Consider the following 27,368-nt stretch of genomic DNA (forward strand, 5'->3'; position numbering starts at 1 on the left):
TTTACCACCTGACACAGGTTCTGAAGTGATTACTTCATTAGTGATGAAGAATGGCCTAATCAGGTAAAGTACTGCTAGAAAACTCTTGTTTTCCAATACTAGGAGAAAGCATCAACTTTTTGCTTTTCTTTCTTTCTTTATGGAGAAAGGTGCATCTGAATGATAGTGACCCAGTGAACATTAGAGCATTAATCACCTCCCTTTGTCTCATCTATGCAAAGTAGGATTAGAGTTAAATTGATGACTGCTTAATCCCTTTGATTTTCTTTTACTAAATAAATATTAATTTACAAATCAATCAGATCCTGTATTATAACACACACAATATACACTGTGAAAGGTTATGTAAATTACACTCAATTTTACAAGCATGCCATAAATGGAAAGAGCCCCATGCTTTCCCTTTTCAGTCCCCAAACCCCTGTTAAATTTGGAAGTTCAAGTTAATAATCCCACTAAATATAAAGCTTAGCGATTGAATCCATATTCCTTCTTCCTTTAAAGAACTTCTCTGCATCAATCATTTTAGGAATTAATAAATCATATTTACTGTGTTTATTCATATGTCAATACTCCCAATCTGTAAAGCTTTCACCATTTAATCTCTTTAACTCTGACCAAAGTTAGTTTACATTAGATGTTGTTTTAAACTCACATGGAACTAAATTAAATAAAAGCAGCTAGAAAATTAATCCTAATTATCTTCATGAAAAATAATGATGCCTGGATCCGTCACCTGTTCTCACACACTATGAAAGAGATCATTTGCATTCACAGCTCTTAAGAAAAAATTACAGAAATGTAGGTTTTTGCTTCATTAAACTTAGGTCTAATTTAACAAAAATGTAATATTAACATAAGTAAGTATACTAAAAATACTTTAATGATGTAAAATAGAGCAGTATAATCTTCCAAAGTGTGAATTATCACAAGCTTTGTGATTTTACTGAAGTCTGGATGTGCTCTCTGTCAGCATATTTGCAAGGAAAGAATGGATTGCAAAAGTAACAAATAATGACCAGGGAGTCAGAGTGGCTCTACAGTGTTCACCTAACCTCTCTGTTGTCTCAAAGCAAACTGTGAAATAAACATCACAGTAATTTTTTGCTTGCATGCTAAAAATGCTGCAATTATCTTTCTAAAAGTCACCACGAGGCAGGTAGTCAAGCAAACAGTCCAGGTCTCAGAGAGATACCACAACTCCAGGCAAGTTCAGAAAGCGTCTTGATGAAAACAAAATATAAAGAATATAAAGAATATTGCTTTTGAGCAGATTTACAAGACTGCAAGACTCTTCTAATTATGCATCTGGGGAAAAAAAAAAAAGCTGTGGCATTGTAAATCATGTTAAACATTTAAATATTACTCTGTATTAAAGTCAGCCTGGTCAGTGAAAATACAGGATGTTTTTTAAACTGTTTAGTTACTAATAAAACACTTTTTTTTCTAGAATATTATCATGGCAAATTTGTTTTGTATTGCTAAGATCAGCTGGGCATTTTGTTTTTATTATGCATACTCTTTTGTCATTTTTTTTGTTCTGCAAGTTAATTTGACTGCTGTGCATAAGTGAAGTGAGCAATTCAGTAATTAACTTTGGTGTTTTAAAATGTATGAACTTTAATTAGATTTCATTATAAACAAACAAATGTCAACCATAATTATAAGCTCCTTGGTTTAACCACATATTATCCCTTTTCAAACAAACTTGATGTCAGACAAATTAAAATCAAGCAGCCAGCAATTTTGAGTTGAATTTTACATGATCTGCCAGTAACCTGATTACTTTAACTTCAATATCATTACAGGAAAAGTATTTCAAGAAAAATAATTACAAGAATTCCAACAGGAGACAAGCTTAATTGTATTGATTCAAAAGATGCATGTATATAGGAACCATGCTGAAGGAATAATGTTATCTTAAATCTACAGTTACTATTAAAATTATATTGTCTGGCATGAAAATGGCAATTTGAGATCAGTGTCTGGAAAAGCAGAGATACAAAACTAACTGAAATAATTATCTTTACGCCATTATATTTTAAGCAACAAAATATCAATGAGGAACAACTTGAAGGCATGAAGGTTTGCAGGTTTATTTACTGACTGGTGTATCTATTAGTACCAGGAACAAGTGGAGCTGTCAGGACATAATGAAGGTAAATGATTAGTTAGCACAGAGACTGAGCTCTTCTTCAATGCAATAAGAGTTAATTAAAGTTTACCACCAAACATCAACCAAAGCAGGATGTTGATCAGGTTTCAGCATTAAGTGCAAACAGACAATGGTTGGCAGCAATTAGTGCAGCTATCAAATGACATGCAATTATAATTATACATTTAAAACAGCTAAAGGCTTGTGGAAGGGAGGGAAGAATCCCATCAGCTTCTTTGACTACGTACAGTCAAAGTGCAGGAAACAGGTATCAGATATATCACTTCAATATGGTAAATCAATAGCATTAAACAAAAAAAAAAGGTTGTACAAGCACATTATCTGAAAAAGGACAATCCACTGTACATGAAATGGAAGAAATCTGCAGGCGACTCCTAACAAAGATAAGTACTAGCTAGATTAAATAAATTACTTTACTGCTGCCACTCACACTGACACCCATAAACAGGGAAGTGTTTGGGGTTTAAAAAATGGTGGCTGCAGCTTTATTACACATTTTTATGCCAGACTGAAGGTTACCTGGAATCTTCAGTCCCTGTGGCCACATTCACAGCGTGAGAAGGCCCAGAAGGACCGCCCATGACCACAAGAGCTGGTTTCACATGCTAGCTGCAAGCCTGCTGCGAGGAAGCCTGGGCTTACCAGAGGCAATTGCCTGGTACCTGAGCCACAGCCTAAGGCTTGGCCACGCATCCCCTCCTCTCCACTGCCTCCAATCAGCATGTGCACCAGTCCTGCCTGCTCCCAAACTTATACCCAAGTTTTGGGAGAGAAATAGTAGTGAGAGATTCCCACCATGGACAAACGCTGTTCACCGCACAGCAGCAACGCAGACGCGCAAATAATCCAGAGCGCAGCGAGGGCTGGCGCTGCCACCGCCACGCGCTGCTCCTGCTCGAAGGCCTTGAGGAATGGCAGCAGCCACCAGACCAGTGATACAAAGGAGGTGATAATTTTCTTCTCAGTCCCTCATTGAAACCAAAGGAAAGATGATAAACTTGCAGCAGCACCTTTAACGGCAACACCAAACAAAGGGAAAAACCGCTCTCAACCCAGTGCCGACAGCCTGCTGAATGCCCTCAGCGCAGATCTGGGAAGTCAAAACACCCCCGGTTCTGCAGTATCAAACACACGGGGCATACAGCAAAGCAGGTAAATTGCCATTATTAACTGGTGCAGCCCGACAGACAATTAGCTACACAAATCTAGTATCCGGACAATTCTTACTAACTGCTCCATGCACTGGAGATGGAATAACTCGCTCCCACTCACTCCTCCTGGGCTGGCATAGTGCAGGTAGTGGGATTACCTGGTTAAACACCTACACTGTTCCACATCAGCTGAACAGGTCTGGCAAGAAGGATCTCGACCCCAAAGAAATCAAGATCTCTTCAGTATTTTTATGAACAATGCGGTGGGAAAAGCACCGTGCTCTTCCTAGGTATGTAACAGGAAGCAAGACAAAGCTTTCCAGCAGACAAGTAGCAGGTTTCCAAGAAAGCTAAGCTGTGACAAATTAAAACCTGATGATGAGAGGAGCAAAGGGGTTAGACAGTAGGATTCATTGTCGAAGGATACCACTGAAACCATGAATCTACCAAGATTAAAAAAAAAAAAAAAAAAAAAGGAAACTGGCTGCCAAAATTATCCAGAGTTATTGTAATGAATGTGAACAAAACAAAAACAAAAAACATAAATTGTAAGAGATAGTAAATCTTGTTTTTCAGAGCTCTAAAAAATTTGCATTTGCAATCTTGCCAAGGCAGGCATATACAATAGGTTATCCTACATCTGCCTACTGTGATATTCTTCAGAAGCACTTTGCACACACTAGTCAAAGAAAGAAAAGGCTGGCCACCACAGAATCCCAGTTTGGCAATCAGTATGTTTTTATATTATTAATTACCCCCTGAGTAAAGAAGTGTCTATGGCAGGGAGACTATCTTTATATTTTATTTGAACTAACCCACGCAAAAAGATCATCAGCGTCGGTCCGTATTTTAATGTTGCATAAATTTCCACTGTGTCAAATTCAATAAACCTTCTTTTAAGATTGTATACACTGTAAATTTTTTTCATGCACTTTTTTATTATTATTATTTTAGAAGGAAATCCACATACATATGCAAAATGCATTAGGATGGGTGGTGTTAGTATGCTGGCTACCAGTGGTGATTTTCACTGGAATGTGCACACGTTCACATTGCTAAAATTATTTTAATAAAATGCTTTACTGCTTTTCATAGTTCCTGGGCTGAAGCCTAGAGCAGTTCTACATATTTTTTTTTTTTTCCCCTAACAAACCTCATTTTCCCAACTAATTCTGTTATGCTAGGGATTTGTGCACAGAGTTGGCTAATCCCAGTATTTCCCTAGAGCTGCATCTAAGCTATGGCCCACTCCCAGCACAAAAGTGTCTCCAAAAGCCCTTTCGCCCCCTTCAGCACTGATACACTCATTGGTCCTGACATTTTCACTTCAGCCATGACAAATGAGCTGATGGCTGTGATCAGATTGCACACGAGGACTGCTTTATCAAAGACGTATCATTAACTCTCATCACTGTCTTCCATTATGACTCTTTTGGTCAAATCTGTTGTGAAAATGCAAGTGAGTTTAGAAACATAACCTAAACATAGCAACAAACAAACTTCATTAAAAAGCAGGAAAGAAAACCAGACTCGGACGGGATCAGAAAGAGTCTAGCGTTAACTAAATGTTTCTCTGGGGATTTAAGTAACTGTACTCAACCTCTGCCCCAGTGCAAACATGGCAGTTGACCGTCTTCAAAAGGTCCCTTCCCCCATTGCGGACTGTGAGCACTACTTTGCCTTTTTTAGAGAAACAAAAATATAGCAGCAGCCATCAAATATGTCTAAAAACAAAGTCAACTTTTTTTTTTCCTTTTTAGTCTCTGAATCACTTCACATTCTGTGTGTCTGCTCTTATCAAAATATGTTTCTCAAATAAATCCCTTAAAGAATACAAAATTTTCATTTGAATCACAGCCACATAATCACACTGTTTTCTGACTCACATTAAAAACACCAACATAAAGCACTGTCTGAAACGGAAATCGCTCAGCTCCCTATGAATACCACAACCTTTCTGTCAAGTTAGAACCTAAGTTCCAGTTACACGGTTCTTGTTACATCCAGAGGCTTTACAAAGTATATATTTGTTGTAAGGTATTCTAGCAATTCATCTGAGAATACACATCTAGCAGAGTCAACTGTAACACAACAGATCTTGGGAATGGAGGTCATGCTTTGAGATAAAGTGCTATTCACTTTTGGACCAAGCAAGAAGCTCTTTATTCCTGTTCTTATTGGCATCAGTTCCCCCTTACCAGAGCAAGAACAAAGCCAAGTGCTCGTGTGAGGTTTATGAATAAATCAGAGGTGAGCCACTTTAAGTGCTGCCCATGATTTCCTTGTTGACAGTGAGCACTTAAACAGGCTTCTATGACCAGCAACTCCTGGCAAACCTTAATGGCTCCTAATCTGTACCCTGCTTCATTTCAGGAAAGAAATGACCTACCCCAATTTTTCTCAAGTCTTCACCTTTTGGGCAACTACTGTCCCACCTTTTTAAGAAATTCACATTTGGGGACTGTCCTGTTTCAGTGCCAAGTTTTCACATAACACACAACATAAAAATCACCATTTTCTTCCTTGAAAACAAATGACAGCTAATAAAATATTATTATGCTGTGCAGCCTAAGTAATTCCCAGACAAACCATTACACAATTCAGCGTTTGTTTAAATTGCATAGATTTTTAAATTAACCTAAAAGATATGCAGTATATTTGCCTCCAATTATTAAAATCATGTAAAAAATATGCTGAGAGCAGATTCAACCCTTCTGTACAGCTACAGCTGAAAACGGGAATGTTTATAAATCATTACCACTGAACATGTTTCAAAAACTCGAACAGCCTCAAAATCTATTTTTAAATAATAATAACACTGAAAATCAAACTAATTTCAACAGTAAACTGGGCCAAACAAATCTGATCCGGGAACATTAGAATCCAGCTGTGGCACGACACTAGGTGTTTCAGTACTTGTGTCTTTGATGCACAAAACCACTCAGAGAGCTGAGCTGTTCAACATTAAAGCTGTATCCTGCACGGAGAACAGATTCCAACATGGAATGAAATTCTTCATTTTTAAGTACTCTCTCTCCCTCACAACGCCTCTTCTTCCCCCGCCCCCCCCCTTTTTGACATGTCACCATCTCCAGATGGCTGAATTGACTCCGTAGTAGCTGAGTTATTGTCAGGCTCCCAGTGTCTGCTATATTTAAATACTAACATTTTTTCACTCTGCTGTCTCTTGTTGCCTTTCCACCCACTCGGGAAAACGCTGTGATTTCAGCGAGCGCTCCCCTCGGGGCTGGGGGGCGGCTGCCTGGCAGCGCTGACCTGCCGCTGCTGGAATTGCGGCGGGTGCCTCAGCAGATGACGCTCCTCTTTGCAAGGGCCTGATCCAAACCTGGGGAAATCGATGAGGCGGCGCCGGACTTTGGAACAGGCCCTCGGTCAAAACTGGAAACTGCAAAAATACAGCGGAAACCACCCGTTAAGTGAGAGAGAAATCCACGGGCCAGACCAGTTAGGACTTGAAACTCCAGTGATGCTTTTCACTGGGAATGTCTGTCCCAGTGCACTGGCAGATGACTCAGTGAGAAATCATATTTTTCTTCCCTACAGAAATCAGTTGCTCCTACTGGAAAAAGTCCCAAAGCACGCTGCTTTATTTTAGCAGAGTGGCTCATCGTTTTGTCTGCATGGGGTGGCACTTCCCACTCCAGAGATAACTGCACTGCAATGGCAAAGAAATTTGGTTTTTTATTGTGAACAGTTTGTGAAAACACAAAGGAACTGAGAGATTGAGAGATGGGATATGCCCTACAACTAAATAAATTATTTTAGAGATGTTACATTTTCTTTAATTTAAACCCTTGGTGCTGTAAACAAAATCAATAACCATATTTCAATTAAAAATAAAACAAAACAAAACCAAAACAAAAAACAAACCAAACCAAACCAACAAACAAAACCACAAAAAAAACACCAGAAAAGGACCTGAGTAGAACCCAGAGAAATAAATTCCCTGTTTCAGGAGCTACTTTTCACTCAGAACCTTATTTTCTGGAGTGGAGAAGGCATGGGAAGTGTTAGGTAGTAAACAAGGAGACTCTTAATCAAAGGTGGACAGCCATGGTTCCTCAAACAGGCAAACCACCTGCATTTGAAATCATCATGCAACACCTGGAAAATCCAAGGATATTTTTTTCCCCCCTCTCATTATGAAAGCTCTAGTCTTCTGAATACCAAAAATCAAAGGACCATCCCCCACAGATAGACAGACGTAATGTTTTTAATGTTTTTGCCATGAAAAAGAGATTATTCTTATCTGTTACACTACTATCTTCTCGGACAAGTGTGGAAACAACTGGGATTATTCCAGGTTTCCATCAGCGCCCCAAACACTGGAGCGCTACCAGTGACAGGTGCCTTGTCATCTCAGATTAAGTGAATTTATAAGGCAGCCTCAGTGTCAAAACAGGGAGGAGCAAGCCTTCAGCAGCAGCCTCTCACAGACCCTCAGCTCTGCTGTTACCTGGTAAAAGGAAAAGAATTGACCTTCCTCAGCCACTCTGGAAAATCTCTTACTTACAGACCTTCTGGTGCCTTCCTTAAAAATGGAAATGGCAGTACAAAAAGGGGAGAGGAAACCTTTCGAATTTGATTTTATGGGATTATTGTCAAGTGGTAACTACACGCCTGATTCTTTTTCCACTAATATCAAAACTGTCTGTCTTGCAAATTTTATACCCATATTATTCCTCTAGTTTCAGGGCAGTAATTGTTAATATTGTTTGGGGTGAATGGGAAGAATCCACTGCTTTTGGTTTTATGTGTCATAGGCATATATCAAGACAGGCCTTTTGTATGTATTTCTTTGTTGCAGAAACAGAACATTTGTCTATTTAAATACAGTTTTAAATGTATATCTAGCATGCCCATCACTTGTTCTTGCAGACACTGCTGCAGCCTATATGGTAAACGTTTGTTTTCAGAGTCACCATGGTCTTTCATGTACATACAGCCTGTAGTTTGTGAACTATTGACCTGAAGGACTATAATGCCTTCTTAGGAGCTGGGATAACCGATCAGATCACTGTGAATATTAAAAGTCTGCTAGATTTGTCTGTAAAGAGATCCCAGTTTCTGTGTCTTTAAACTTTTTCTCAAAAATACAAAGAAGCAAATTAAATATAATTCAGACAAATTACAATCTAAGTATCTCTCTCCTTTTTCTTTTCTTTAATTGAAAGCCTATTCTGCGTAATGTGAATATAAAACAGAGTGTCTTGATACAGGAAACTTTTATTTTGACCATATAACTTAGTTAAACCATTCCTCAGAATATTTTGTTTTAAGCTGAAAACATAATTCCGCAACAAGTCTGCCATATTTCAGTCTGGCGCAAATTTTTCTGGTTAGTTTGGAACACGGCAGAAGTTTCATAATAATGAAAATACTGGTATAAAACTGCTAAAGAGTGACTATTAAAAAGGAAGAGAGTGTCGTGCGTAATAGACTAAACTTCCTGCTTTTACTTATGCAAAACAAGTTTATCTCTACAGGTCTGCAAAACTCTGCTATCAATAAATGTGTTTATTACCCCTCTCAAAAACAACAACAAATCTCAACAACTACCAAACAAAACCTACTAGGTTTGTTATACCTATTCAGTAAAAGCAGCTCATACATGTCTTAGTTTCTCCTATCTGTGCATTTGTCCACATAAACGTATTTTGTGTTACATCTTATCCTTTAAAATCTTGAATCTCAGAATTTCGGTGTGCTGGGTTTCTGCCCATTCAGAAAGAATGCAGACATCACATAAGTTATTATTAACCCATGTGTTATCCAGTTCTACAGTGGCTGGAACTTTGCCAGAGACAACACATGGTGCTTGGTTAACAATATTTTAAAATATAAATTAATTTATTTTTTTAATTAGCACAGTTTTCTTATAGAAATACACAAATAAGCTCTACCCTGAATGAAAGATATACCCTAAGCATATTCCTTTCAAAGAAATTTTAAGGAATTTCATTAAGTAAGCAGCAAAACATTCTAAAAACTCTAGAAGGTCTTTATCTTTGAAAAAAGAGAATTTTTGTGACTATTCTTCCCAAGCACTTTCTGCATTTACAGTTTTGGTTCATTTATCCATAAGCAATCCTAATTTCTTAGAGGCATCTCCAATGTTTAAATATGATCAGATCAAGCCGAATAATGAGCTAACAAGTACTTACAAATAAATGTTCTGAAAACTGAAAAAAAAAATCCCTGAAACAAGTTAGTATTTCATCTGACTACCAACAGTTTTCCACAGTAGCTCTAAATCAGCAATTATGTTGACCTCATAAAAAAGAGAGCCTATTTAATATGCACACATACAAATAATTATTCACACCGCATTTGATTTACATACGTACAAAAGAACCACTTCCCACTTTCAAAAGTGGCTCAACACTTATGGTATTTTAACTGCCCTAATTACTGTTGAGAGAACATAATTAGAAGCACTGATCACATTGTCAACAGCTAACCAGTTGCAGCCCTGGCTGGGGGCCTGATCCTGCGCTGGCTGGAGGCAGAGGGGGCCAGCACTGATTGCAGCAGGAGGCCAGGGCCCTTCTCGCCATCTGAATCTACAGGAATCCAAATGTTTCAAACAACCTGAGTACGCTGACACAGTCACACGGAACACCCCGCTCCTTCTGTGCATGTATCAATTGCTATTTCGGTAAGCTTTCTCTGTTTTCAAAGGCAAGAAAAGAGAGTAATTTTTTCCCCAGCAAGGCTCCTATACCACTTAAACACTTAGCACTGAGTCAGAATTCATAACTTTTTCCAAAGGAGAAACAGTTTAATAATTAAAACAGATATTGACTAAGCCCTGCGTCCTTGAATACCAAACTTTTATTAGATTATTATGTGTTGATGCATAATTTCCATTGGCAACTTTTAAAGCAGCTCCCTCCCTCCCTCCCTCACTGCCGGCCCCTGTCCTCCGTCTTTCTTTCCCCCAAGCAAAGTGCTGGGAATCCTTGATACCCAATAGTCAATATTTGGTTTGCCTGTCATGTTCCTGGAGCTCCCCTCCATACAAACCTGTGCTTCTTATCCTTTCGCTCCACTACTCTCGTACGTGTTATTTCACATGATGATGTAAATTCAGGGCGTCTTAGCAATTTGCTAAAATCTGAGCTTCTGCTTGTTTTCTCAAGTCTTGGACAAACATAACTTTAGGGAGAGCTGAACATAGGCATAAAGAAAGAGGAGCCTGCATTTTCATCTTCCTTTCATCTCAGTCATTCAGTCAACCATTCAGTGCCCTATTCAACAGAGCTTTTCATTATGCAAAAAAATGCTAATCCTTTTCCGATGCTTTCACACTTGTATAAACCCCCATTCCTTCGACTGAAAAGCAATTATATCAGTTTACCTTTCTGTCAAAAACAGGATTAATATTCCAATACCAGAATCTCCTTTATTTTCCTATCTTTTGCTTTAGGAAACTAGAGATTATTAGTGGCGGTATTCCTTAGAGCAAGAATACATTATTTTAAATATGATTATTTTAGCCAAAGCACGAGGGGGAGGGGGAGGGAGAGAAAAAAACTTCAGTTGCTGCGGAAACTCTTTTCAGTGACAGAACTGACCTTCCCTTTGCAGAGGCCTGAATAGAATGAGCCTCACTCTGGTCTATTAATCAGAAACAAATTATGAAAGAATGTGGCTGGACTGGTTGACACTATCCTGTCTTGGGAGACTCAGTAACAGCCTAGTAACAATGTCCTCTTCATGGGTAATGAACAGCCATGACAAATGGGGCAGAGAAACTATTTATTTGCATATGCAAATTCTCACACAAGGGAAACATGTACAAACAAGTGTCATTGTAAGGTGGATTAGGCAAACAACGCTTTCTTTTTAGGACACTCTGCAGCCCAGAACATTAGTCAGCACAATTAAACCAGTCTCCATGGAGACTAATGAAATTTCACCATGGTATGAGTTAAATTAGATAGCTAGTTATGTGTTTTCACAATCCAACTTGAAATCCATTATTATTTCAGAACAATACAGCAATTGTGCCCGGCTGATCTTTGCCAGCTCAACAAGCTCCTAAGTTGACAATTTGCATATGTTAATATAATTAAGCACTAATTACATGAAACTTGTACATATTCACATGCACTTTCCCTGGGCGCTTCTCAGTTTGAACCTTGGCCAAGTCTTTAACCCTTTGAATGAATTTGGAGTAGCAAAGCTCTGCCTTCTGGGTACAGCCCCAAGGCAGATGCAGAAAAGCTCTTCATTTATAAACACAAAGCTTAACCTGGCTTCTCATATTTCTATCAACAGGCTAGAAAACATTTTTGTATGTGGTGGGGTAGAAGAAAGGCCGAGAGGTGGAGGGAGCTGCATTGGAAGCACTTTAGAGACTTTAAAGTCTGGTGGCCTTTTTGCATAGGAAAACACAAATATTTACCCATCTAACAGGTCACAAACACATGTATTGCCATTGTCACGGGTCTTCAAGACCCAAATTGTCAAAAAATAGACTGGGTTTTATGTCAGTGCTCTCAGATCCACAAAAATGGGAACGAGAAAAGGAAAAAAGAGCAAGCAGTAACTAATGAGCTTTACATAAATATATGCAGAGGCAATTAAGCAGTGTTAATTACTATGACAGCAGTTAATTGAATATAATTAGATATTTTAAGCTACTGACTAAGGCATAGTTAAGATTAATTTTATTGAGATTAATTGTAAATAAGAATAGATTAACTGTGTTTTGACAGGCATAAAAAGTAGATCTGCAAATTAACTAGGAGAGCAGAAACTAGCACAAAAATCATATATTATCTTAATGTCACACCTCAGAATCATCTGCTCAATAAACATGACTTTTCAAACCCAAACAGACAGGAATCTTGAAGAAAAACAAACAGCTTGCAGAGATTAAAGAGCCTTTTGTCCTTTTTCATGTGCATTTCTTTTAGCAGACTAAATTAAGCGAGTCTGGTGTACGTTTTTAGGAAGGAACATTTCACACTGAATGGAAAAAATGTTCTATCACATATGAAATTCATGCAGCTGTGCAGAACCTAGTCCAGATGGTCTAAGACTATAAACCAACACTAAATGATAGACAGTAGGGCCTTCCCAAGATTATGTGATAAAGTCACAACCTCATATTTTGACTTAAATTTTCTGTCATGTATTGTTTCCTTCCAGATCAGATAGCTCCATTTTAATTTTTAACTGATCCTGAGCATTCAATGGAAACTCTCAATAAACATTACTGATAAGCATATGAGCATAAATCATAAAATATTTGCAAAACACCCCTTAGCTTCCTTAAAACAATGCTGAATTCGAAGTCTCCTGGTTCCCTCAAAATACTAAACTGTTCACACCACTAAGCTTAAATAGGTAAAAATTCCTGGGTTTAAATATGCTTCAAAAAAACACCAAAACACATTCTACCAGCAGATTAATTCATGCATGCTGCTTAAGAAAATTAACAACAAGGCTGAAGAATGCTGAACAAATCACTAATAAGAAAGGAGCTTCAATTGATTTTGAAATAAATCAATAGGTGATTAACACAATATTTTTAAAGCAGTAGAATGTATATATATTATATAAGCATATATATTATATTTTCAATACCTTTTTAGCTCTTAATCGAACAAGGGCTTTACAACAGTGAGCATGTCCCTATATTGACTATCAACTTCTTTGGAATGCCTTTAGTCTTTTATAACGAAAATCCAAAAAAACCGTCTGTGAAACAAGGCTACGACAAGCCATTCTGCAGTGAAAGATTTTAAATCATCCAGCCTCTTCTAATAGACTTGAGACTTATTGAGGTAGAAACCATAAAAAATGAAGAAGGGAAATTTAATCCCTGAAATATTGATTTGCACATTAATATCATATAGGCAGAGGGCAATTTGGCTTCATGGAAATGACACATTGTCGACCCTTGGTGAAGTCAGAGCCAATCTAACTGCTGAACATGTCTGAATCTCAAGAGTTATTAAGGGCTTCCCTTCTTGCCTTTATGACTTTTCTTCAGCCTACCAATGCAATCTTAAATGTATTATCTTTAAGAAATAATTGTAAAACCTCAGGGGTTTTCCAGTTAATGGAAGGGAGGCTAAACCACATCAGATTCTGAAATGCAACATTAAACCCTTGCAATCAACAAAACCACCTCAATTCTCATCCATCCAGTGCAGGATCTAATATTGTTATTAGAGATAATCAAATTTCATTGTGTAAATTTAGGCTCATGGTCAGAATGGAAGCAGTAAATTCTGCAATATTAAACAGTGATTTTTCTCAGCCCCCTTTATATGTTCTTTCATGCTGCACTATCTTCACAAATAAACCTAAACTATTCAAAAATCACGGAACACATCTGTCGCCCTGTTCTGAACGATGTACGCAATGTCGTTTGCCATCTCCACAGCTTTCCTTTAGTTTTAACTTGATCTAGCGGATAAGTTCCATTTTAGAGAATAATAAAGCAGAATCACTGCATAAACCAAACAGCAGGTACTATTACTGTGACTTACACAGATGGTTTACCTGACCTTTCTTTGTTCCTTGGGTAGGTTTCACTTTTGCAGATTTACGACTTTTCCCTCTATATTTCATTGACCCTCTATGTTCATTATCATAAAAATGAAAACTATTGAATACATGTTTATGTTGGCAAAGTCCAAAAAAGCCCACGACTAAAGGATAAAGAGATGCTACAATGCACTGTGTGGATCTCTAGATCGCACACTATAAATATTCAAGCACAGATAACACGAATAACTGAATAATCCTGGTGAGCCTCAGCTCTGGAGCCAGGTGCAAGAGGTTAAAACAGCTGGCTAGCCATCTTTTATTTTGTGTGCCTTCCTAGCGGCTGAAACCGCAAACCCTGAAAACTAGCAGATAGTCCCTCAAGGTTGATAGTCTGATTTTTTTTTCATTTCAACCAGTTTAGTAGGATCCCCCAGCAGAGAAAAGACAGAAACTCCTTAAATACAGGCAGTTGAATAGGAAGTGGAGCAACGATGATTAAGGCTCTTCCCCCCCACACACCCCCCAACCTTCAACCCCCGTTTATTTCCACGATCTTCTTTGTGCACCTTCCCATCCAAATGTTTGTATTCCTTATTTCAAAGAAAAGCACTCCGGATCGTTCTGTCAGTTTTGCCAGTAAATACAAAGTAAAACAAGTGTTGATGGCACTGAGAGTGTTACATACCCAGGCTGTGTTTTTGCATTGCTCTCAATGGAAGCGATCGATGCCCATGTCACAGTCGCGTCCCAATCGCAGCCAAGTCTCTGCCTCAATCTAACCAACAACAGGCAGGGCTGCAAAGGCTTCTCACTACCTCTTCCATCCATCCACCACCAAACTAAAAATATAATGCTACATATGATCTTTTTAAACACTCCATCACCGCTCCTAAGGATCGAGCCACCGCAAATCCAGGGGAAACACGATTGAAAAAAAAAAAAAAAAAAATACACCATCAAAAAAAATCCACCCTAACAGCAGCCACCCCAAAAGCACCCGAGCCCTCTCTTTCCACTCTTTCGCTCTGCTCCTGCCAACTACATAATCCTTGATAAAACCGGAGCAAGGCTAATAAAAAGAAAATTAAAAAAAAAAAAAAAAAAAAAAAAAGAAAGGGAAAAAAAAAAGAAAAAACAATAAAGAGGAGGACGGAATGGAGCCAAGGAAATGCAACTGTCAGAAAACGGGATGGTCAGACTTCCTGAGTGAACCTGCCTGTGTCTGGCTTAATGTAAATCTCCACCATCTTCAGCCTGGCAAGTTGTCTTTTGGTTGGGCTTTTTTTTTTTTTTTTTTTTTTTTTTTTTTTTTTTTTTTTTTTTTTTTTTGGTGGGGAGGGGGGTGTTATGTTTGCGATCTCTGCCTTGGTACCTAAGGAGGAAGAGGAGGAGGAGGAGGGTGTGTTACTGAATGGTGGCTAAAGCCTCCTCGGGACGGCGCTGAGGTGAAACAGGCTGAACCCGACTGATGTGGCTCCTCTCTCGGTTGGACCCAGTGCCCTAAGCAGCCGATGAGAGACCCCCGGCCGCCCGGCTCGCAGGTAACAAAAGAAATACCAACCCGTGTGTTTTCTGCTGCCGCTGCTGGGGAGGCTGGGGGGGGGCGGGGGGGGAAGAAGATGCAGCAGGGGAGGAGTGGAGGGGAACTGTTGTAACTTGGCATCGGATGGGGGGAAAGTTTATTAGCAATTTTGTAGGAAATTTCATGTCAGGAAAGACGGGGAAGCAGGGACGCGTCTGCCATTAGCCGCCGTGATGGGAAGGGATGCACTTGATTCTGGCACAAGCAGTTAGAGCAGGAATCAAACTGCGGCTCGCTGTTTATGAGCTGCTTTTTTATATTTTCTGCTTCTTTTAAATTTTTATTTTTATTTGTATTTTTCTTTTGTCTATTGGCTGTCTTTTTTTTAAATACACCTTCGGTTCAAAAAAGAAAAAAGGAAGGGGGGGGGAAAAAAAAACAAACAAAGCGCCTGTCCCGCAAAACAACCACCACTCCCTTTCAAATAATCTCAGAAAGGCTTCTCTGAAAGCAGTCCTCAACCCTGCCCGTGAGAGTCTTTCCTACGGAGCGGCTCGGCTCGGCTCGGCTCGGCACGGCACGGCGGGGATGCCGCGGGCTCCGCCGGCGCCCAGCCAGCAGCCGCCCGCAGGCAGCGGCAGCCGCGCATCTCCACATCCCCGCCAGCGGGGCCGCTCCGCTCCGAGCCGAGCCGAACCGAGCCGAGCCCAGCCCAGCCGAGCCCGGCCGCGCCGGGCCGGGGCCGCCTCCCCGCGCCGCGCGGCGAAACTGACAGAGAGGCAGAGCGCGCTCCTAACGGGCTCCTCTTCCTCCCGCTGCCAGAGCCGGCAGCCAGCAGCGCGATCCCCTGCGCACACACACACACACACACGCCCGCACGGCCACCCTGCCTCTGCTCCTGAGACACCTACCTGCAAAAGAAAAGGGGGGAGAAGGAGGGGGGGGGAGAGGGGAAAAAGCACCCCACAACCTTCTCCTGTACACACGCACGCAGTCAGGGTCCCCATCGCCCTGCTGGCATCCCCCCCTCGCCCGAAAGCGAAAGTTTGAGAGGCCGAGGGGGGTGGAGATGAGGAGGAGAGGCAAGGAGGGTGGGAGAGCAGAATGTGCTTTCAAAAGGCACCTCAAAGTTTTTTGGGGGGGCGAGCTACGAAACAAGAGTGCGAGCACTAAAGGGGCTGGCAAGGGATGACTTCTGACAGCCGTGAAGTCTTTCCGAATCTGACAGTATTCCCCCCCTCCCCGAGCTCCCTAGAAAAAAAGAGCGAAATAAAAAGTGGGGGGCATCCCCCGAAACTCTTCTGCAAAGCGAGAAGGGTCCTCCACTTAATCTGAAAGTTACAGCCCGAAAGAAAAGAAAAGGGAGAAAAAAAAAAAAAAAAAAAAAAAAAAGAAACCCACAGCCCCAAACCAAAACAAAAAAAATCACACAAACAGAACGTAACCCCCGTAATAAAAGAGAAAGGCAGTGAGAGAAAGAAAGAAGGACGAGAGAAAAAGCAGCCCCTCCTTCCGAAATGAGAGCAAATACTGTACCTAAAAGTGGGGAAACAGGCAGAAAAAGGGGGGAGAGAGAGAGGGGAGAGGTACATGGGATCTGGGGATGTGAGTGTGTGTGTGTGTATGTGAGAGAGAGAGAAAGAGGCACAGAGAGAGGGGGAGAGAGAGAGAGAGCGAGAGCGAAATATCAAAGATTGTGCAAGATCAGCCTGGAAAGATAATCGATACTCGACCTAAATTTAACACAAACTACTCAATAAAAGTTAAAGAAAAAACTTACTTTCCATTTCCCCTCGCAGTTCCTACTGGATCTTCGCCTCTCTTTTTTGTTTTGCTTTATTTACTTAACAGCTGATCACATCCAAGTAAACGAGAGAAGGTTCATTAAAAAAATAATAAAAAAAATAATCCTCCAACTTTATTGGGTGAAAATAAAAATGATTGAGCAAGAAGTGGGGGGCATGGAGCGGTCCTTTGGGGTCCGGGAGTTGTTAAAGCATGTGCCGACCGCGGTCTCGCTGTTTGGTTGTGAAGGGGTTGGGAAAAGGAGGAAAGGAAATGAAAATCCGATATGTCTTTATTCTGCTAATTATTATCGTTTTAGCCCTGTTTAAAAAAATGGCTGATTAAGTTGAGTGCGCATGTCTTTGTGTGTCTATTCCCGATATGCACTCTGGGAATGAGAGAGAGAGAGAGAGAGAGAGGGAGCGAGAGAGAGAGGGGAGAGAGAGGAGAGAGAGGAGAGAGAGAGAGTAAAGAGAGCGAGGGAGAGGGAGAGCGAGGGAGAGGGAGAAGAGAGGGGAGAGGAGAGGTGTAATTAGTGAGGTGATCAACATTCTCCGGGCTGCAAATGACGCGCAGCCCCGGAGCCGGAGAAGCCGGAGCTGCCGCGGCTGCCGGGGGCTCGCCGGGGCTGCGGGAGCCACAGAGCCAGCCCAGAGAAAGGGGCAGCAGAAGGGAGCTCGTGGATACAAACACAAGTCTGCAAACTTCATTAGTAACACAGACACACACGCACAGGCACACAAAGTAGATGGCTAGGGAAAATTAACAAAAAAAAAAAAAAAAAAAAAAAAAAAAAGAGGGTGGTAGACTTGCTCTTGCTCTTTTAACTGTTCGGAAACTTAAAAAGAAATGGGTTCAAATTAATTATTGAATCAGGGAGATATTTTCTGCCTGCCTGCTCGTCTTTTACATTTTCTCTGTTTTAATGGGGATTTAATTTTTTTTTTTTTAAAAAAAAAGCATCCCATTTTTTCAGTGGGCTAATAAATGTATGACACGTCTGCAAAAGGAAAGGTAATATTTCTAAGACAGGGAACAACTACCCGTCCGGAGATAGCCGGATTTATTTACACATACGCACATAAATGTACACATGTGCACACTCACATCCTACATCGTATTTACACATATGCACATACACCCAACATACACACAGTCACACCAAACATAGCACACTTTATTTGTTGACCACCATGTAATTACTTGGAGATACCAACAAAGTAAAAAGCAAAGCCTTACAGAATATACAATACCAACTGTAAACAGTCTTGTCAAAATGAAGTAAATATCAGCCCAGGGAAAGGGTCTCTTTGCATACAATACAGGTTTCATGCATATACATGCATCATCTTCCAGTTTCCCTGCAAGTATTGATATTTTATTAATATTTTATCTGCTATATTTTACCAGACATATTTCATTCTTGGGGGGAGGGGGGCACACTATTATGATGAAAAGTAGGGTAAAATGTACAGATGTCATTATAAATCGGAATCTTCTACAAATATTTTCCTGTGTGGGATTTAAGAAGATTGCTTCTCATTTGAAAATCTAATTATCTTAACCTAATACTGCAGATGTGAATATGACTGACACTTTCATTAAAAGATAATTAACTAAAACTAGGAATAGACATACTTTAAAATACCCCCTACTGAAGATAAAAACATGACTATTCAAAGAGCATCCGAATACACCGCAGGAACACGTGCAGATTTTTGATAATGCTATTCCAGAAATGGGTACACCAGAAATGGTCACTAAGTCACAGTTACATGCAGGAGATATTTACAGTACCAAGGACCCCGCGCAGGTGAACCGTAACCTTAGAGCTGACATGCCTTTGAAGTTCGTGATTCCTGCGATACACATCAAAACCTTGTCTTAGGCCTTAAATACTAAAAACCAGCAGGAAGGTTTTATCACAACCTTCCATTAAAAGCACACACGCAAAACAACAACAGACCAGCAAAAAACAGGATGGCAAAAATATACACCTCCCTGGGCCCTAAACCCTTCTGCTCCAGGAGAACATTTTACAAGTACTGGAACTAACGCTAATAGGAAAATCCCCACCTGATGATGAATTAAGGCTGCCCTTAAGGAAGCACAGGCCAGTGTCAGGGAACCGAGTGTCTAAAAGCAGATGTTTAAGGTCAGAGTGAAGGTCCTGATAGTTTTGAAGGATGGGAGGGGGGGAAAAAAAAAGGTTCAAACAAACAAACAAACAAAAAATCCCTACAAAACAAACCGCCCGCCTGAAAGTACATCTATTCAAAAAAATCGGAATCTGCAAATAAAGCAGGGAAGGACTCCTACCCCCAATTCAGAGAAACCTTATTTTAAACTTCAGGAAAACCTTCAGGATTCGAACTTAAGGGAAAAGTCAGGGGCATTGGAGGGTTAATGAGAGCAACTTTGTTGCTTTTCCAAGCTCACCTATGCATTGCACCAGCTCATCAATGAAAAAAGGTGTGAGCATATGTATGCAGATTTCCACAGGCACTGCGCCCTGTCAATGAAGGTAATAAGGAAAATAGCGACATTCTGCATTGTTGTTTACACGGTGAGAAAAAAAAATGCAAACAAAGACTGAAAATGAAATCTCTGAAACCTGTTTACTGTTATCAGATTGAGGGAGTATGATGGAAAGAGGGCTTTTAGGTTTAAATGGTAGACGAAACGGGACTCTGAGATAGAAGGATGCATTGTCCATTCAAGTGCATGCCTGAAGGATGGCAACATATTTCCTAGGACTGAAGACAATTAAATACAATGTGATGAAGAAACACCTGAGAACAATACATCTATTTCAAATTCAAGTGAAGAAACACGTATACTTAATGTCATGGAAGAATAAGGAAACGAAGATAATTTAGTTTTAAAGTCGTTCCCCCCCCCCGCCCCCCCGCACTTCCCCCCACCTCTTTTATTTCTAGTGCTTTTTTCCTGGTGAAACATCAATATCATTAATGTCATTAATGTCAAAACACCAAACGTCAGAACAGTCAAGTCATTCTTTTTTGGCTGTAGATTTTTCCCCCCTTTCTCTCCTCTTGGAGGGGGATATAGGTTTATGGTGTTCTTGAGTTACAGCTAAGGAACAAAGGAGGGGGGGAATAAGGCAGGAACTGCGATAGGAGAGTCCACATTTTTCAGGATTTCTTCTGCCACTGTTTACTGTCCATCCTAACGTTTTAAACCTCTCTGTTCCTCTGTCTCTCCCGCTTTCTCTCTCCCTAAAAATAGTACCTATCGTGAAGGGGGGAGGGTGTAGGGTAAAAAAAAAAAAAAAAAAAAAAAAAAAGGCACTACGGGATGTCAACAGTTTAGAAGGAACCCGGGGATCGCCACGTAGATAGGAAAAATCGAAGAAGGTTAATTCCGGGAGGCAGCAGCAGCAGGTTTGTGGGATGCGATAAGAGCGGAGCGCAGCGCGGGCTGGGGGCGGCAGGCGAGGGGGACCCGGCGCGGCCGCGGTGCGGTGCGGGGCTCCCGGCGGCGCGGCCCGGCCCGGCCCGGCTCCCGCTCCCACTCCCCTCTCTCCTCCCTCTCTCGCTCAGCTGATCGCCCCAGAAGAGTCTCGCCTAACCTCTCAGTTCCTCTCCTCTGGTCTCGATGGACCCCCCGCCCACCTCCTTCGAACTTCTCCTGCAGGCACCGTTACATATTTTTGGGATTTTTTCGAGCCTCCTGTTGAAACCACAAAAAGCCCTTGTTAGTGACGTTACATTTCAAAGAAAAGGAAGGGGAAGAAACACCTCAAAACCCCCTCAGCTTTTTCTGTCCTTTACCATCTCCAGTCTTAGCCCTAAGGAAAACTTATTGGCCTGGGTGAGACGGAGCTGGTGGGGGCCAGAGCCCGACACTGACCATTCTATAATAGACAAAGAAATTGTAGCCCAAACCGGGCTCTGTTACACCACGTCTCCCCGTCAAGCTCATTTCACTCCCTAAATCTGCGCTGCGGACACACAGGGGCACAAGGATCTGCATAATTACAGACATAGCCGCTCCCCTCTTTAATAAACCGACATAATTCCCTAATAAGCGTTCCCTTCCCCCACCTTCTCCTCTCCCCAGACCCCAACCCAAGGGAAAGGGGATCCATGTCTTTTTACTGCGTTCCCTAAGTCTATAGATGAGCTCAGTTTGAAACGAGGTATTACAAGATTTCAGTGTTACAGACCCTTTATCTGAGCTACAGACACTTTCAGATCCCCAGCCCCCACCTCCTCTCCTTTTTGTTGTCTCTTCTCCTCCCGGGGGCTATTTGACAAAGGCAGTGTGTTAACTAACATTTTTGTTTAACTCAGCAACTTCTTTTCAAAACATACTTAAACCTGATAGCAATCTCTTGTACTTTTTTCTTTTTCTTTCTTTTTTTTTTTCTTTTTTTTTTCTTTTTTTTTTTTTTTTTTTTCCCGAGATGAAATTGACTCCGAACCCAAAGCGTTTGGCTATTATTAATAATTTCTTTCTTTGCAGGTATCATGTATACAAACCTTTTGTTAATTTACAACGCTCTTCCCCGCCACCCCCTCACCCCCCGCAAAACATTCCACTACATACTTAAAAAGGGGGGGGCGGGGGTGGGGGGGCGAGGAGAAGAGGGAGGAGGGAAAGAAAACAAAAATTCCCGCTCTGATTCCTGGAAAGTTTTGTTCGGAAAAGAAATAAAACAACAATAACGTACTGCATTTCAATTCTGCCTTCACTGCCCCAGATTTGGCATTCACCTACTGAAAGTGCGTCTAACGAGCAGTGACCTTAGAGAAAAATCACAGCCGAATAGTATAGACAACTCGCTGAGATTTTGAGCTAAATAGTGCCGATCCCGATTGGCTTTTTCTTCTTGTTGTTATTTTGGCTTGAGCCGTACAAAAACGCGCACTCGGACATTACTATAAATAAAAGCCTTCCAGGTCTAAGTCTGCTGCCGGCGTTTCCTCCGGAGCCTTAACAGCCCTTTTTCAGCTCCTTTCTTGGGCAGATCGCGGGGATTAAATGCCCTGAACCTGAGCTCCTGGCCTTGGATGGGAAGGGAAAGAAAAAGGGAGAGGGAGAGAGAGAAAGGAGAGGGTGAAGGAGCCAGGCGCCCTCTGGGCTTTCAGAGGTCAGCGCTTTGACAGTGCTCTGACCTCCCTCCCCTCCCGGCAACCACCCCAGTGTTTATAAACAAAAACAGTCAGGACTAGCCCCAAACAATAGCAATTCACCAACTTCACAGGCACTTCACCAGCTCTTATGCAAATAAAGGAAAACGACCGCTTACCGCCGCTCCCCCCCATCCCCTCCAGAAAGCCCAAGAGCATATTTCCAGCAGTGATATATCCAAGGGAAAAATTTTACATTCTATCCTGGAAAAGGACAAAAAGGGACTTCAGAAATAAAACGGTTCTGTTAGAAAGACAGACAAAAAGGAGAAAAAGCCAACAAAACTACCGATCTTACTGCAGAAATGGGAAAGTTATGAAATATTTATACCGAAATCCAGCAATCCACACTGCCAATAAAACAGGAATCTTTGTTGTGTAGACAATATGCTAAACTACCTCTGCGACAAACAGCGATTATAAAGCAACCAGAAAAAGTTATTTTCGCCCAAGGAGCCAAGTTTTCAAAGAAAACGTGTGGATTTTACAGCTAAATAAAAGCCACCACCTCTGTGTTATCCGTAAAAACTACACATAAATTAAAAGCACCGTTAAAACAAAACAAAACAAAACAAAACAAAAAAAAAAAGAAAAAGAAAAAAGCCCCAGCCTTCCAAGCAGCACATCTGATCTGATTTACAAAAAAAAAAAAAAAAAAAAAAAAAAAAAAAAAAAAAAAAGTATAATTAAAACCATCTTTAATTACAAAAAGCAGCACGCGAAAACTAAATTAATCAATGATTTCTCCCCAAAACATTGTCCGCCAAGGTATAGAAATGACAGTTCTATCGTCCTGCATTAAAGCATAACTGAAACCCCACAATTCAGGAATTGATTATATGATAAGGAAAAAAAAAAGTAACAGGAAAAAAAAAAGTCCTAATGATTTTCAAACTTTTGTTTAAAAAATGATGAAGATCAGAAAAGGTTGGAGGAAAAGTTAAAGGAAATATACCTCAAGAGAAAAAAGAGCATCTCCTTTTCTTCTTTGTCTATCAGTCTCCAGTTAAAGCATATGGAAAATGTTTTCAAAATGCCTAGATTTGGCACATTGTCATTGCAAAGAGAGGAGCGCAGTGATGCTGTTATAGAAAATGGGAAATAAATTCAGGATTGGGTGCTGCCTCCTTCAATGCGGATTTATCTAAGTTTAATTTAATATTCCGCAATCACTGTATGATCGCATATAATTCACCAAGATTTTTAAGGGCTTTGCCTAAATATGTCGACCACAGGCACAAAGTCATTTCATCAGATTATTTCCTTTATTTTGTGTTTATTTTTCTCATTAGAAACACTTTAAGTTGCAATTGTAAATAGTAGAAATGATGGAATATTAAATTTGGGGTGAACAAACGCTCAGAGAAAGCATTAGCTTTATTAAAATCATTCAGAACGTAAAATCAAAAAGCACAAAATAGTTGTTTGTAAAACACTAAACCTTTAATCGATTTATTGGCATTCCAATCGATTAGATAAACGGAAATCTATAGTAAACATAAAAGCATTTAAAATATTTTTGTCTCATTTATAAGCAAAACTTTTCTTTTCAGTAGAAAAAAAAATATTATCAAACGACTAACAGGAAATTCTTCAGATATCAAATTACGATAATAAAATTATTTCCACATGGAAAGGGATAATGACAATGATGATAGTAATTATAATAATGAATAATTCAACAGCCCTTTGACATATATGGACGAGCCTAGTTCAAAAACAGCTTTTGAAGGGGGCTACTTTTAGGGGATTTTTAAAATAAAATTGAAATCTGAGGCTGAAATGCTTAGATTAAGTGACAGTTTAGGTGCATGTGGTGAAATTGCGTTAATTTTTTTCCTGCAGTTTTTAATGCAGAGCTGTTCGCTTTGACATCACCCCTTAAATTAAGTTACCTCTTAATAGCGGTAAATAAGTATGTAAATATATAAGCTACCCCTGAATTTATGGAGGGGAAATTTTGTCTCCACACCAGGGCGATGGGAGAGGGGACCTTTTACCTTATAATTTAAACAATTTGCCTAGCTGGCAGTGTTCCTTCCAGATTACAGAAAAATTGTGCAAGCAATAATGTATTTGACCACTTAAGTGAAAGAACACAATTTATTTAGGGGTGGAGGGTGGGGAACTGCAAGCCGGAGAAATGCAGCAATCAGCTTGTGGCATTCTGGCTGCGCGAAGAGGAAGTGTTGCTGTAACGGGTATTATGTTTATTTGATAAAGAAAATCAATGAAAGTGGCTGTAAAGTAGTTAGTGAGGCGTGTGTTTGGGACTCGGGTTGAATAGTGACTCCAGCGGTCTGGTCGATGAGCTCTAAGAGCTCTGGAAATCTAACCTAACCCTCCGAGTGAGCTCTCTCTCACTCAGTGCTGCACCTTCCCCAGGCGGGGAGACTTCAGCCCTTGTCTCCTCCCTCCGTCTCCTTCCCTCTCTCCCCATATCCCTCCCTCTGTCCCTCCTTCCCTCTCTCCTAGTTTTCCGCTCCTGCTTTCCTTCTTCCCATCCGCTCCAACTGTTCCCTCTCCCAGGTATATTTGCTCTCCTCAATCTCTTTTCCACTCTCTTTCTCTCTCTCTTTCACTCTCCCGCCCCATCTCTGCCGTAGCTGTTTCCTCCCGGTCCAGCAGATTCTCTAAGTTTCCCTGAACTTTTGAAACCTTTCTCCTTCTTTAATTCTCTTCCTCTCCTCTCGGGTATCAGTATTCCTAAGTTTTCTTCCAGCCTTTTTCCTATCTGTCTTCACCAGCCAAATTTCTCTCTTATTTTGAATTGGTTCCTCCGGACATGTGCCATATTAGTAATTATCCCTACTCATTTCCCTTTCACACACCCATGCTGAAGAGATGAGCGCACCACGCTCTTTCCACAGTTGAAATATTTTAGACATTGGCTAATCTTCAGTGCTGCTTTACTTCAGACCTTCTGCAGCTATTTCCCCCTTTTCTCCCGCTATTCTTCCCTCTAATTTACAACAGAAATGTTTCTCCTCCTCCTTTTCATTTCCTACTTTACAATTTCCTTTGGGGTTTCTAAATAGTAGTATGTCCTTTGCATTTCCCTACCCCCATCTCTTTCAGTGTTTCATTTAAACTATTTTGTTTACCCGGTTGCTTAGAGGAATATTTCTTTCCTTAACAAGTTTGTCTCCCTGTCTTTCAGTCCCAGCCTAAAAAAAAAAAAAAAAAAAAAAAAAGATAGTGAGAGAGAAAGAGAGTGAGAGAGAAAAAAAAAGGGGAGGGGGGGGCGGGAAAGTTGAGCTCTTGTAAACGCACTAACTTGGTTTCAAACTTCTGGTTTGGATTATGTGTCATTATCTATTTTCCCTTATCGCATCCCCCGGTGCCCTCCCCACCCCTCCGCCGCTAATAACATCTTTAGTGTGGTCAATGTTAAATATGGCAGATCCCTGAAAAATGCCTCCTCTGGAGCTCTCTGCTGGAATTCATTACCCGCCGCGCTCTTTCCCACCGCGCCGTGTCTGCGGGGCCCGGCGCGGCGGGTGCGCGGAGCCCCGCGGGGCCCCCGGAGCGGCCGCGGGGACGCGGAGCGGGCGCGTCCCGCCGCCGCCGGGCAGCGCCCCCGAGCCGCGCACGCCGCGGCAGCGCCGGCAGCCTCGCCGGGACCGGCCGCGGGCGCTGCGCTGCGCTGCGCTCCGCTCCGCCGGGGTCCCGCGCCCGCCGCGGCAGCAGCGACGCCTCCGGCGGGGGCGGCCCGGGCAGGCCCGGCGGGGCGGGGGCGGGGGCGCGGCCCCTCCGGAGGGCCGGCAGGTGCCGGGGCCCCGCTCCGCGCCCCGCGCCCCGCGCCCCGCGCTGGAGGGCGCCGGATGCTCCTCGCCGCGTGCGCCCCGCTGGCGGCGGCAGCATCCCCTCCGCGGGAGGTGCCCGGCTTTCCCAAGGTCTACCTGCCCTTGTTTGTCTGGGGCAGGAGGTGGGATTTGGAGTCTGGCTCTTCTTGCTATTCTCTTTTTTTCCCCCTCTTTCGCCCTCCCCGCTTTTTTTTTTTTTTTTTCCCTTATTTTCTTTTTTTTTTCTTTTTTTTTTTTTTTTCCCCTTTCCCTTGCTGTGTCCTGGTTGTCTGGAGTGGGATCTAGATGAGGGATCCCCCCTGGCGAAGTCACTCATGTGCTGCTGGCTGTGACACACGCTGCGTGTGTCGCCTTTGTATGGTCTTGGTCGGGCCACATGCACTTAGCCTGCAGTTTAAGGATTTGCTTTCGTGTGTGTAGTGAGTGCTGGAATAAAACTAGATTTCAAAGGGTAGCACTAGAGTTGACATTTCAGGCCTGCTCTGGGTTTTATATAAATCTTAATCAGAGGAAACGATTGTTCCAGGTTAAATGTCCCTAAACTTTCCTTTGTTTCATTAACTGGGATCTTCTGTTTAGTTCTTGTGACAATACTTCTAAAGAAGCCGGAGGAATAAATCTAATTCATTAATTTCTTCCATACTGACTGAAATGTTTTCGCTGTTTTACACATGGCTGGAGTTATGTTTAGACTTACTTCTTGTCTTTACGTTACACACATGAAGTGACCAAAGGGAGCTGGATCCTGCCAGTCCCTTCTCATGTGAGTAAACGTAGGTCTGTCCTGTTGTTAGAAACTCTCACTACCATCAGGGCCTCTGTTTAGTGTGATGCCTGATAAAATGACTACCTATTCCAGGCCCCCATAAACACAAAACAAATGTTGTCAGATAATTCTGATTTGCTAAAAGCATGCTATATGTTTTTTCATCTAAGCCTCTAATAACTGTAACTTTCTTCTTTGCTTAAAATGTGCTAGAGGGAGGAATGACAGTTTTTACATTAAATATTTCACAATACTGACAGAGGCACAAATAGAAATTCTTTTTTTTTTATAGTTTCAGAGAAAATACAATGCACAAACAAGGCAAACAATATAATCCAGAAGTATTAATTAAAGCCCAATGTAGGAGTGTACATTTTACTAATATTTACCTGGGAACTTGGACTTTTAAATTCTGTCAATATCTCAATCACCTCTGAAATTATTCTTCACCTATATCCACAGTGACCCCAAATTGT

General features: G+C 41.3%; 1 protein-coding gene and 1 long non-coding RNA gene across 2 annotated transcripts in view; one reads left to right on the forward strand and one right to left on the reverse strand.

Annotated features, from left to right (window-relative positions):
- Positions 1-14,630, reverse strand: part of ZFHX4 (zinc finger homeobox 4) — a 178,020-nt gene extending 163,390 nt beyond the window's left edge. The window contains 1 exon segment of the mRNA XM_040085142.1: positions 14,543-14,630. The gene's annotated coding sequence lies outside the window, so the exon portion shown is untranslated.
- A 601-nt stretch (positions 14,631-15,231) lies between these two features.
- Positions 15,232-27,368, forward strand: part of LOC120758235 (uncharacterized) — a 30,532-nt gene continuing 18,395 nt past the window's right edge. The window contains exon 1 of the long non-coding RNA XR_005702816.2: positions 15,232-15,398. This is a non-coding gene — a long non-coding RNA (uncharacterized LOC120758235). The remainder of the gene's footprint in view (positions 15,399-27,368) is intronic.

The sequence above is a fragment of the Hirundo rustica genome, chromosome 1, assembly GCF_015227805.2.
Source record: "Hirundo rustica isolate bHirRus1 chromosome 1, bHirRus1.pri.v3, whole genome shotgun sequence".
Taxonomy (NCBI): domain Eukaryota; kingdom Metazoa; phylum Chordata; class Aves; order Passeriformes; family Hirundinidae; genus Hirundo; species Hirundo rustica.